The following is a 13,142-nucleotide window of genomic DNA, read 5'->3' as shown; positions in this document are numbered from 1 at the left end:
CTTCATTTCTATTTTTACAGTGTTTGCATGGTTTGCTTCTGCTTCCTTCCAGCTTCCAATTTAAAATGCTGCCTTGTTGTTGGAGGGGGTCAGCAAGGATAACAAGTTTGCTCTGCAAAGGCTACAATTTCATTATTACTTATTAATGCTTATCGTTCTGTTCAAGCCCTCTCCTATTCACCTCCCTGCCTCTCCTTGGGAGAATTGTGAGCCCAACTCCATATAGTCCCTGCGGTTCATCGATGTCCGCCGACTTCTGCTGCTCCTATCAGTCATCTCTGGCATCTCTTGACTCAGCAGCTTGTAATCTATTGACCGTCCCATGAGCACCCAGATGTTCTGGGCCAAAAACAGGATATGCAAATCTGTATACAATCAATGAAATCAAGATACAAAAACATTTACACAGAGATCCTTAATTGATGCAAATGAGCCAGTTTGTTTGCCAGATCAAAATCTTAAGCAAGTATGCTGGGAGTTGCCCAAATATGCAAGCAATTGTCTTCTCATAACCCATGTGTATGTGTGCCATAGCCAACACATTTCTATTGGTCCTTGATTTTGTAACAAGCTTTTCTCTGAGTGGTTATGGATCGGTGTGATGTAAGGGAGGAGGGGAGACCACCAGCCTTTGAGTAAGTGACTATCTTAGGCACAAAACGCGTTAGGCTTATGTATGTCCTAATATAGTCTTTTTTTCACTTTATAAATAATTGGCTAACGGCTTTACTAGTGGTTGGCCTCTTCCTGTTTTTAAATTTTTCACATAGCCAACTGTCCCTCAATACTAGCTCAAGGGCGACACTAAGCATTGACACCCCAACTGCCTCCTCTTCTCTATGAGTTCCACACCAGTAATGACATGGTTATGGTTGAACCTAGGATCCCAAAACTGCCACCCTCTAAATACCTCATATCCACTGCTTCTCATAGTACGAAAGGAGCCACATCTGACTACTAAAGCCTAATGAATCCAATCTAAGCAGGTTTTTATTTAAAAGTATATAGTGTCCATAAGCCTAAGGGGGGCACAGAGGAGAATGCTTGCTCTATTAATGGGTATATCTTGCCTTCAGCTTTAATGCACATCCCTCCTATCCAAACCCCAGGGAGATAAGAGGGTTTCTAGTTGAGGTCAAAATAAGAAATGATCTTCCCTGCTGATCCCACTGAGCTGATTAATGAAGGCCCTTGGCTCTCTCCTGCTGGGCGACTAGTGAGGTATCTCTAAAGGAATGCTAATAGGATTGAAGGCCCAAACTTCTGCAGGCCCGGGGTATTTACAGGGGAAAGACAAGTTCTATGGGGATATGTGCATTAAAGTAGAAAATCGCAGATGCAGCCAAGTGGATGTTGATTGGATTCCAAACAAAGGATCATTTGACAGTTCTAAGTCCTCATTTTCTACTACTGGCCTCACTGTAGCTCTAGTTCTTTTCAAAAGCTTCTAGTTTTTCGGGATATACCAATAGAACTTTGGTTAGTCAGCATGTGAACTCCAAAGAGTCCCTCCATTAGCCATTAGCCAAGAGGGGAGATGATATATAGAGTTTAAATGGTCATGGGTCAATCAAAAGATCCTGGTTTGTGTTCACAAAGCTTCCATGAAGGTTCTATTGGTTCATCTTGAAGCTTTAGTCTCTACAAATGACCTGTGGGGTCTCACTATGATTGCAGCCAGATGACTCTTCAAATCATTGGGGTTATTGGTGTCTTTGGATAAATGTTCCACAACACCAATGACATTGTGGGATCTTTCCTGTCTACCCATAGCAGTGAGATAATGATCTAACTCTGTACCAGGGCCACCATCAGAAATCATGAGGCCCCGTACAGAAACATTTTCTGGGGCCCCTGGTCCTGCCTACCCCAGCCTGGCCCCCAAGCCGACCCCAGATCTCGCCCCCACACCACAGTAAAAAATCCACACAGAAATCAGTGCTAAAAACAGTAAAACCCCCACTGGTGGTCAGGGCCCCTTATGAGTTAAAAAAAATTGTCAGCAAGGGCAAACATAAAAGTTTTTTAAAAAAACATTGGTGGCCAGGGCTCCCCCCCTACAAGTTAAGAAAAATCATTGGTGGTCAAGCCCCCCCTATAAGTAAAAAAAAGAAATTGGCACCAGGGCGCCTAGTAAAAGTTTTTTTTTTAAAAAAACATTGGCGGTAAGGCCCCCCTACAAGTTAAAAAAGGAGTCTTTCGTTACTTTCGTAGCTTTGGGTCTTTTTGTGGCTTCAGGACTTTAACTTCAGGTCTTTTGTGGCTTCAGCTCCATTTGCAGCTTCGGGACTTCGAGTCTTTGGCTCTTTGACTATTCAGGACTTTGGGTCTTTGGCTCTTCAGGACATTGGACTCTTTTGGCAGCGCATTACTACCTCGATGATAAGGAGGGCTCAGCTAATTCAAAAAGTGCAGCACAGCTGGGCCCCCCTTGAGGCCCTGTACAATTGTAACCCATGTGCCCCACTAATGGCGGCCCTGCTCTGTCCACTAATGAGCCAATGTCATGTTTAAGGCCATGTTGGGCAACTATATGACCAATGTGTCCCTGGCCTTACCAACCACCTCTGCAACCTTCTATTGATTTCAATGTGCATTTTCAGGCTGAGAAACCTAATAATGGGGGTTCACCTTGAATTCACTGGAGGTGGTGGGTCCAATTTCAGGCACATCATCCCTGGCTAAAATCAGCCTTAGAGAATGTGGCATCATGTAAGGTCTATAATGTATACAACCCCAGCTGTATCAATGAAAGCAGAGCCAATTAATTATCTTGCCAGTCGAATATCTGGCCCGACTGCCCAATAGGCATTGAGAGACTGCCACCGTCCATTTAGGAAGCAGAACTTTTTCAGTATAGAGACTTACAATTAGGAAGTCATGATCATTTCAATAAATTGCAGAATAATAAATGGTGCCCTGTTGTACTTGGCACCGCCAGTCTTGGGGGACTGAAAGGCATTGCTTATTAGGAAGCTCACAAACAAGGGCATAAATTATACTCTAGATTAGTAACCACAGCAACCAATGGGTTTTGTTTTCAGACATTTCACTGCAGTTGATAAGGGATCATTGGTTGGTATGGTTTAGATTTTATCACTTCTTCACTTACTTAGACTATTTAGCATTGGCATAGGCAGCCCAAAACCTTTATATCGCCTACTGGACTATGAACCTCATGGCAGCACCTTCTAAATCCAACCTACTCACTAGTAAAGTTAAACATGTAAACATTCACATATATTCAGATTTCTCAGAATTTAAAAACCCAACTGTTTCCTGAGAGGGTGTTGCTTGATTTCCTGGAAGATAACACTGGTAAACAGCAGCACAAAACTTCCCTGATCTTCTCAGTTTCACATCTGAACAATCCACTGAAAGAAGCCCCTGTTCTCATCCGCAATACCCTGGGGGGAAATGTAACTTAAAATAAAATAATATTAAACTGAGTTTGCTCTAATTTGCATCTATTAATTTTTCCTTTAATTGGAAATACTCAAACACAGGCAAAGCTTTTAACTTTCTATAACTCAGCCTGCATCCTCGTGCCTTTATATGGTCGTAAAACCAGTCAGTGCCTTCTAATATCCTTATCATTTACAGTAGGGGGTACATTATCCCTTATAATACATGAGTGATAATCAGAGTTCCCTGTATAACTCAGCCTGCAGCCTTGTGCCTTTATATGGTCACAGAACAACCCCTCAGTGACTTCTAATATCCTTATCATTTACAGTAGGGGGTACATTATCCCTTATAATACATGAGTGATACTCAGAGTTCCCTGTATAACTCAGCCTGCAGCCTTGTGTCTTTATATGGTCACAGAACAACCCCTCAGTGACTTCTAATATCCTTATCATTTACAGTAGGGGGTACATTATCCCTTATAATACATGAGTGATACTCAGAGTTCCCTGTATAACTCAGCCTGCAGCCTTGTGCCTTTATATGGTCACAGAACAACCCCTCAGTGACTTCTAATATCCGTATCATTTACAGTAGGGGGTACATTATCCCTTATAATACATGAGTGATACTCAGAGTTCCCTGTATAACTCAGCCTGCAGCCTTGTGCCTTTATATGGTCACAGAACAACCCCTCAGTGACTTCTAATATCCTTATCATTTACAGTAGGGGGTACATTATCCCTTATAATACATGAGTGATACTCAGAGTTCCCTGTATAACTCAGCCTGCAGCCTTGTGCCTTTATATGGTCACAGAACAACCCCTCAGTGACTTCTAATATCCTTATCATTTACAGTAGGGGGTACATTATCCCTTATAATACATGAGTGATACTCCGAGTTCCCTGTATAACTCAGCCTGCAGCCTTTTGCCTTTATATGGTCACAGAACAACCCCTCAGTGACTTCTAATATCCTTATCATTTACAGTAGGGGTACATTATCCCTTATAATACATGAGTGATACTCAGAGTTCCCTGTATAACTCAGCCTGCAGCCTTGTGCCTTTATATGGTCACAGAACAACCCCTCAGTGACTTCAAATATCCTTATCATTTACAGTAGGGGTACATTATCCCTTATAATACATGAGTGATACTCAGAGTTCCCTGTATAACTCAGCCTGCAGCCTTGTGCCTTTATATGGTCACAGAACAACCCCTCAGTGACTTCTAATATCCGTATCATTTACAGTAGGGGGTACATTATCCCTTATAATACATGAGTGATACTCAGAGTTCAGAGTATCATCCGCAATACCCTGGGGGGAAATGTAACTTAAAATAAAATAATATTAAACTGAGTTTGCTCTAATTTGCATCTATTAATTTTTCCTTTAATTGGAAATACTCAAACACAGGCAAAGCTTTTAACTTTCTATAACTCAGCCTGCATCCTCGTGCCTTTATATGGTCGTAAAACCAGTCAGTGCCTTCTAATATCCTTATCATTTACAGTAGGGGGTACATTATCCCTTATAATACATGAGTGATAATCAGAGTTCCCTGTATAACTCAGCCTGCAGCCTTGTGCCTTTATATGGTCACAGAACAACCCCTCAGTGACTTCTAATATCCTTATCATTTACAGTAGGGGGTACATTATCCCTTATAATACATGAGTGATACTCAGAGTTCCCTGTATAACTCAGCCTGCAGCCTTGTGTCTTTATATGGTCACAGAACAACCCCTCAGTGACTTCTAATATCCTTATCATTTACAGTAGGGGGTACATTATCCCTTATAATACATGAGTGATACTCAGAGTTCCCTGTATAACTCAGCCTGCAGCCTTGTGCCTTTATATGGTCACAGAACAACCCCTCAGTGACTTCTAATATCCGTATCATTTACAGTAGGGGGTACATTATCCCTTATAATACATGAGTGATACTCAGAGTTCCCTGTATAACTCAGCCTGCAGCCTTGTGCCTTTATATGGTCACAGAACAACCCCTCAGTGACTTCTAATATCCTTATCATTTACAGTAGGGGGTACATTATCCCTTATAATACATGAGTGATACTCAGAGTTCCCTGTATAACTCAGCCTGCAGCCTTGTGCCTTTATATGGTCACAGAACAACCCCTCAGTGACTTCTAATATCCTTATCATTTACAGTAGGGGGTACATTATCCCTTATAATACATGAGTGATACTCCGAGTTCCCTGTATAACTCAGCCTGCAGCCTTTTGCCTTTATATGGTCACAGAACAACCCCTCAGTGACTTCTAATATCCTTATCATTTACAGTAGGGGGTACATTATCCCTTATAATACATGAGTGATACTCAGAGTTCCCTGTATAACTCAGCCTGCAGCCTTGTGCCTTTATATGGTCACAGAACAACCCCTCAGTGACTTCAAATATCCTTATCATTTACAGTAGGGGGTACATTATCCCTTATAATACATGAGTGATACTCAGAGTTCCCTGACTCAAACACCAAAGAGAACGTGTGCTTTGCTTTGATCGTGTAGAGATGCCAAAAGAGAAAACTGCTTAATATTAAAGATAAGATTGAAACTGATGTTGCATTTTTTCAGCCGCATTTACTGTGCTGCAATGGCCGTTGATCGCATTGCTCATATGAGTTTGTTGATTTTATGTACAAGTTCTGCGACAGGCCTGATGAAGACCCTGCTGTGAAATTGCCGATGATCTGGTAATGATCACTTAAATGGAATGGGCTTTTCTGCATTGTTAATTCCCTGCTTCAGTCTGTAATTTATAAATTGATGTGCAGCGGGGCCATATCATTTCTTGCTCAGTCTCACAAAGGGCCCCAGTTAATGAGGAGCTGAGTACAAATATAGGCTAATTGCAGATGCAACTGCACCTCTCTCCTTGGGATTGACCCACTTCCACTGATCTGCCTAATGATTCTCTGTCTACAGCCAGACTGACAGGGACAAACCTGCATTTTTAATTCCTTGCCGACGCGCCTCCAGACAATTCATGTGCAGGATTTGCAGTTTGGAGAGAGAAGGCAATTAACATACTGCCTATTGTTTTTAGCAACAAGTTAAAAGGTACGTGGGGGAGGTGGAACTGTCACTCACTGTACACATCCTGCATGGCTAATTAGCAAATCGTTTACATGCCTAATGAATGGCTACACAGAAAGCAGTGCAGTCTGCAGCATGCATCCTAGTTTAGCACTGTTTATTTGTATTATATCATATCCATTTCAGAGTTTTTCGGTTTGGTCCCATGCACATGCCAATGGGTTGCCCACCTCAGGGCCAGAACTAGGGGTAGCCAAAAGAGGCAAGTGTAGGGTTGCCGCCTTTTCTGGAAAATAATACCGTCTTCCTATATATTTATCTTTTTCCTGATAAATAACATTTGGATCAACCATCATTTTTAGCGGCCAGGCCGGTAAAATACAGACCAGGCGGAAACCCTAGGCACGTGCCTAGGGTGCAAAGCTTGAGGGGCACCAGGAAGACTTGACCCTGGCCCATTTGAAGAGTCCTCAATTTTTTTACCTGTGAGGAGATGGGAAGCAACATAAGCAGCGTCGGACTGGGCCAGGGGGTTGCCGGGAAAAAACCTGATGGGCTCCAGCCCTCATGGGCCCCAGCCGGTTCGGACCTGCTCCACAGAGCCCTTGGGGGGATGAAGGGGCCCAAATGTGGCAGCCACTGTGTGCCCTGACCCCCCCCAGTCTGACCCTGAATATAAGCACATGGGAGTGCCAATTACCACTGTGGGAACTGGAAGCCTACAGGAGACTCTGTTTCGCAGTACACATGTTTTTTATACAACCAAAACTTCCTCCAAGTCTGGAATTCAAAAATAAGCCACTGCTTTTAGGACACTGGAAACAACAACATGTTGCTCATGAGCCACTGGTTGGAGACCACCATGACCCCCATTGTTTGCCCAAGTATAGTACAGAAGATGGGTACTAGTGGGCAGAAGGTAGATGCTTCCATGAAATCTGCTCTGTCTATACAAGGGTGCAAATGGAGCTACAGATCCACCCTACATGGTGTGGTAGTTGAACACCAATGATTTATGGGGTCATCAATAGGGCCTACCTTCAATAACCTACCTACCTACTAAAGTTCTGTGTAGTTCCATGTCTACCAAGAGTAGGTGCTCTACACAGCACTGTTGTTTTATCCAAAGTGCAGTCTGACCCCAGATGGAGTACTCATTGAGTGAGCCATTTGGGGTCCTGGCAGATTCCCCCTAATGAGTATAAATGAACACAGAGAGAAATGTTCTTACTTGTTGTTTAAGGCAATAATTAAAGTCAGGGTAAAGACAGGGCACCATGACATGGGAGTGCAAGTAGTGCAGGTTATGGCCACCAAAGTGCCCCGTGTGGTGTCTCATCTTTAGTACAATAAATAAATAATTAAAACCCTTCAGTATTGTCCTTTCCTTTTGAAATCCCCCCTCCATTCAGGTTCTAAAATGTTGATCATTCGTTAGAGCTAGTGGCTTTGTGGAAGATAATGAATTCTTGGGATCCTTTGCACCTAGAAAGGTCTGAAAAGTCGATATTATTCGACTGACACCTTGTCGGCATTGTCCTGGGACAAGGGACTTTATTTTAATCCCAATTGACATTATAAACAAGGAGGGGGGGGAGTAGTCAGGAAGTCTAATGAGGTGCTACAATTGTCACTGGTCAACAACGAGGCTGAAAGAGTTCATTGTACCAACATTTGCACTAATTGCCTAAAGTCATTGCAGTCCTTTGTATCTGGGCATCTCAACGGCCTGTTTGTCTATAGTCACCGTGTCACAGAGAAATGTGTTTCCTTATGGCCTTGTTTTGGGAGGTAAATTAGCAAGATTTAGGAACAATTAACCAGTGAGAAAAGTGACAGAGATGACTTTATTTGGGCAGTAGGGCTGCATATCTTGAACAAAGAGATATAGCGGTTATTAAAATCAAAGCATCTCTATTATGCATGCCGTGAGATATATATATATATATATATATATATATATATACATATAACATCCAAAATTTGTGAAACTAGCTGTGTTGGGTCTATCTAAAGCCATTATTGGTTGATGCCACCTACCAAAAAAAAAAGTCAATCATTAAGTTCTTGTTGATTCCTCACACAAATAACTAAGCTTAGTGTTTCCAAGAGTGGCTGGTACAACAGGGTTGGTCAATGATGTTTTCCTTCACACAATGATCCATCGGGATTGAACAATGGTCTTTGCCACCAAACGAGAGGCCACGAAGAAGCAAGGACAGCAGTTCTACAAATGACTCACTCAACCAATCTAAAATGATTGGTTGTGTTTCTTTTCTGAAGGCAGGGACCTCTCCATCTGACCCCACTGAAAATTTATTTTTGACCTTTTTGAGTTCAAGTCCTCTTTGGAGGTCCAAGCTTTGGCCATACTCTTAAATTATAAAAAAAAAAAAACAAGTATAGGAATTCTACCCCAACTGAGCTTCAAGGTGTATTTCAAGATGTAACTAGGAAAGCTAACATGCGTTGTCCTCAAATCTCACCCTAACTGGTCTTCAGGCTGAGTTCTCCCAGAAACAGCTTCAGGCCCCACAGTTTTGGAACCACTGAATTAGAAGATGCTAATGGTATACTGATGATTTGCTATGTATTCCTGCTGATACACTGGACATTAGAAGTCACGGACCAGCATTTCTTCCGATGCCCTATTACACCCAGCAAAGCCTGTAGACCACACAAATTAATTTTTGATTTCCCCTAATGTTTTGGGCTCCATAGTTCTTAAAATGGAGCACAACATTGGCTTCCAGCAGAGAGAGGTAACTTGCAGATGACAGGCTATCTGACTAAACCTGGAAATCAATCAATGCACATCTGTGTGTTTTTTAAAATACATTTTCATACTAATCAGCTTGTATTTCAGGTTGTGTGGCCTGCAAGACAGGTTTGTTGAATTTGTAGCCAACCAACTGTTAAACAGTCATTACCCAGGAGCAAGATTTCAACAAGAGGTTAAAGGGGAAACAGATGTTTTTTTTATAATGTGGTACAATTCAATCTTTGGCCCTTTAGCTGTTGTTGAACTTCAAGCATTGACTGCTAGTGGATGTTCTTCAAAATTAACTGACAGTTGGGCAACTTGATATAGGATGGTATTGTCTCCATGCTGTCCTACTTTGGCCATATTGAGCCACTGCTTTTTAATATAGCAGCTTTTCTTCACCAAGACTTTTTGCTGGTGTTTCGAGCTGAACCTCAACAACATCTCAAGTGCTTCAGGTTGGTCAAGAAAGATCATGTTCCAGCAAACTATTCTATCCCTGCCATTATATGCTCAAACCAAAAAAAAAAATACATTTGTGGTCCATCACTGATCCTTCTTGCACTCTTCTTACCAAAAAACCATTATCTGTGGGTGCCATGGGTATTTGTCCCAAGCACTAGTATGTTCTGACTTAAGACAAACAAAGGAAAGGTGAAGTCTCCTTGAAATCAGGTGATATTTTCCTTTGAAACATTTGCTTTCACAGGACTCAGGTGTTTGCTGCAATAGAGTCCAACTGGTTCCTTCATCAAACAAGCAATGCATTTCTTTTCAGCCTGTCAACATTTAACTATCACTCGCTGAAGACAGCAGCCCTAAAAATGTCAGCGAGGCAGAAAGAATAATGAATCAGCCACAGAGGCAGCCAAAAAAACTTGCCTTTCCAGCTTTGCTTCACCACATCACGTGACACACAGGAAGAAAGTGATCAGGTTCAGGTAGAATATAGGGCAAATGAATGCAGCTCATGTGAGGAAGCCGATGATGCAGAGATGCGCCGCTGTTCTCCGAGATGGAGGCTATTGTTACAACGATCCATAATTTCCGCTTGTTGAACCTGTTAAGAGTTTGTTTTGCAAGCTGTAAATATTCACTCAGCAGAACAAGTCCAGGGGAAAGAAAAATCCCACGCCTAGAAATAGGAAGCGTTTTATTTAGTAAAACATCAGCTCAAACCGATTCGAGACAATTTACCACCAATAAACAGAGTCCATCAATCTTTGACTTCACTCAGCACTTTCTCCCCCCACCTGCACCAAACCCTCTCAGAGTCATTTCTCTGTCCATAATTCCCTCCCAATAAACCCAATCCTGGCAAAGACCTTCCTTTGTCCATGAAAATGGGGGTTCCGTCCTCCCCACCCACCACCTTCACGCCTAGAAATAGGATTTTTTTTATTTAGTAAAAACTTATCAATTTATAATAATAATCATCAGCTCAAACCGATTTCAGACTATTCACAGCCAATAAGCAATTAGAGTCCATCAATCTTTGGTTTGGCTTAGTAGTTTCTCCCCCATCTGCACCAAACCCTCTCGGATTCTTTCCTCTGTCCATAATTCCCACCCAATAAACCCAACCCTGGCTAAAGGTGGCCATATATGGGCTGATAAAAGCCTCCGATGGTCTTCCTGATCGATATCTGGTCGAGAGTCGGGCAGATGTAGATTAGACAGGGGTAAAAATCGGATTGCACTTTGTATATTTTCGTTGATGCGGACTTGCAATCCAACCGCCGTATTCCAACATTATGATCTGATCGTTTGGCCTTAGGGCCGCGATCGGATCAGCCCGTTATCGCCCTTAAGTCCTTCCTTTTATCATTAAAGGTGGCTTCCTTCCCACCCACCCAACACCTTCACGCCTAGAAATAGGACTTTGAATCAGATAATTGCTAACAGCAGCAGACATCATGCTAGTTGGTTGTGTTGAGTTCACCATTGTGACACTCTAGACTTGTCCCAATCTGAAAAAAACTTACAAAACCAGCGGGACAAGTAAAAGCAAGTTTAACAAATGCAACATATTTGAACACAAATGCAGGTCAACTTCAGCTAATGTGATTTTTTTTTCTCAAAAACGGACACTACTCTGAATCTGTATGGGTGAATTGTGCGTAAGTTTCAGTGGATGACCATAACATGCACCCATGGGCAGTCAAAACCCTTTACCAAGAGGTCCTCCTGGACCAGAACTGGAATCAGTCATTATCCATGGCCTTTTCTGGCTAAAATGAAATGTAACCAATGAATTACCACTGCCCCTGGTGGGGCATTCCATAACCCTTACCGTAAAGTCTTCCTAGGCTAGTAAGATACCCCTTTCTTTCAATAAATGGTATATTCAATGCCTTTAGCTTCAAAAGTACCCCAAATGATTGTTCTCAACAAAACATATTTCTACACAAATTTTGTCCTTTTGAGCAGGAAGAAATGCTATTATCTTCGGGGCCAATCAGGACTTTAAAATTCCAGGCGGAAATCAGCGTTCTGCTCCAATTTAAATTAGTTGCCATGCTCATTACCGCACATTAGGAAAATGAATCTCCTGAGTTTAAAATGAACTCTCGGGGGAGTGGAATTTCTGACTTTAATCTTGTACAACCAGAGGCTTCACTAGATTAGAGTCCCAGTGCATAAATCAGCATTTTCCTCCTGGGCCCTGAGGTGTCTTGACTACATCACTGTAGGAAATGGCTCAGAGCTACCGTAAAAGACTTTATACCAGGGTCTGGGAAGAGTAAATATACTGATGATGATTATGTTAAAGTGACAGCAACACACACTCAAACAGAAACAATGAAGATGTATTGATATGCTGGTTATTCCTATCCAGTGTTTGCTTATGTGCTCTATCTATGTATGGATGCTGGGTTTTCATTTGGAGGGGATGAACTTGATGGACTTTGTCTTTTTTCAACCTTATGTAACTATGTACTATACTTGCAGGCATCATAAATAAACAGAAAGGGAAGTATTTATGTCAGCCCATTGGGCATTTACAGCTTTCAAGGTAGACTTGTCAGGAACATTAACCATACCAGGACATTAGAGCAGTTATCCCCAATTAGCGGCTCGGCAGCAACATGTTGCTCTCCGACTCCTTGGATGTTGCTCCCAGTGGCCTCAAAGCAGGTGCTTATCTTTGAATTCCAGATTTGGAGGCAAGATATAGTTGCATTAAAAACCTTTTGTAGTGCCAAACAGAACCTCCTGTAGGCTATTAGACCACATAGAGGCTACTAATAGGCAATTGCAGCCCATAATTGACACCCCATAATTGTGTTGCTCTCCAACCTTTTTGAAGGTGGCTCACGACCGAGTAAAAAAAGTTGGGGTTCGCTGCACTAGAAGATAAAGTGACCTTTCTAGGGTCAAAAGTAGTGATGGAGGAATCTGACTGAAACTTTGCAAAACCCTGAAAATTTCACCAAATGCTTTGAAGTCTATGGGCAACAAATGTTTTTTGACGCGCAATTTTTTTCACCAAACCAGCGTCTTTTTCGCTGTGAAAAAGTTTCGCTCATCACTGGGCTCAAAAGGAGTTGTGTTGGGGGTTTGAACTAAGGTCCCCAATGTAAGATCCAACCTCTAGGTAAACTCTTTATGTCTTCCACCAGTGAGACCACTGCTCTGTACCCAAAAAGAGCTTACACGTTCAACTTGTTCACTGTAAATTTTGTGTTGGCTTAAGATGATGAGGTGGAGGATGAAGGTTGGCCAAACACTTTTTCATTGGTTGTTTGTGTTTCTGTGATATACAGTGATGATTCAATCCACGTAGTCATGTGGTCCTTGACCAATGGGATTTTCAAACTCGACCAATTAATATCTAGCCAATTTTTACTCAAATAACAGTCAATAAGTACTGTAGGTCCCCATACATGGGACAA

This window comes from Xenopus laevis, chromosome 6S (assembly GCF_017654675.1).
Source record: "Xenopus laevis strain J_2021 chromosome 6S, Xenopus_laevis_v10.1, whole genome shotgun sequence".
Lineage (NCBI taxonomy): Eukaryota > Metazoa > Chordata > Amphibia > Anura > Pipidae > Xenopus > Xenopus laevis.
This window is presented reverse-complemented; position numbering follows the sequence as displayed.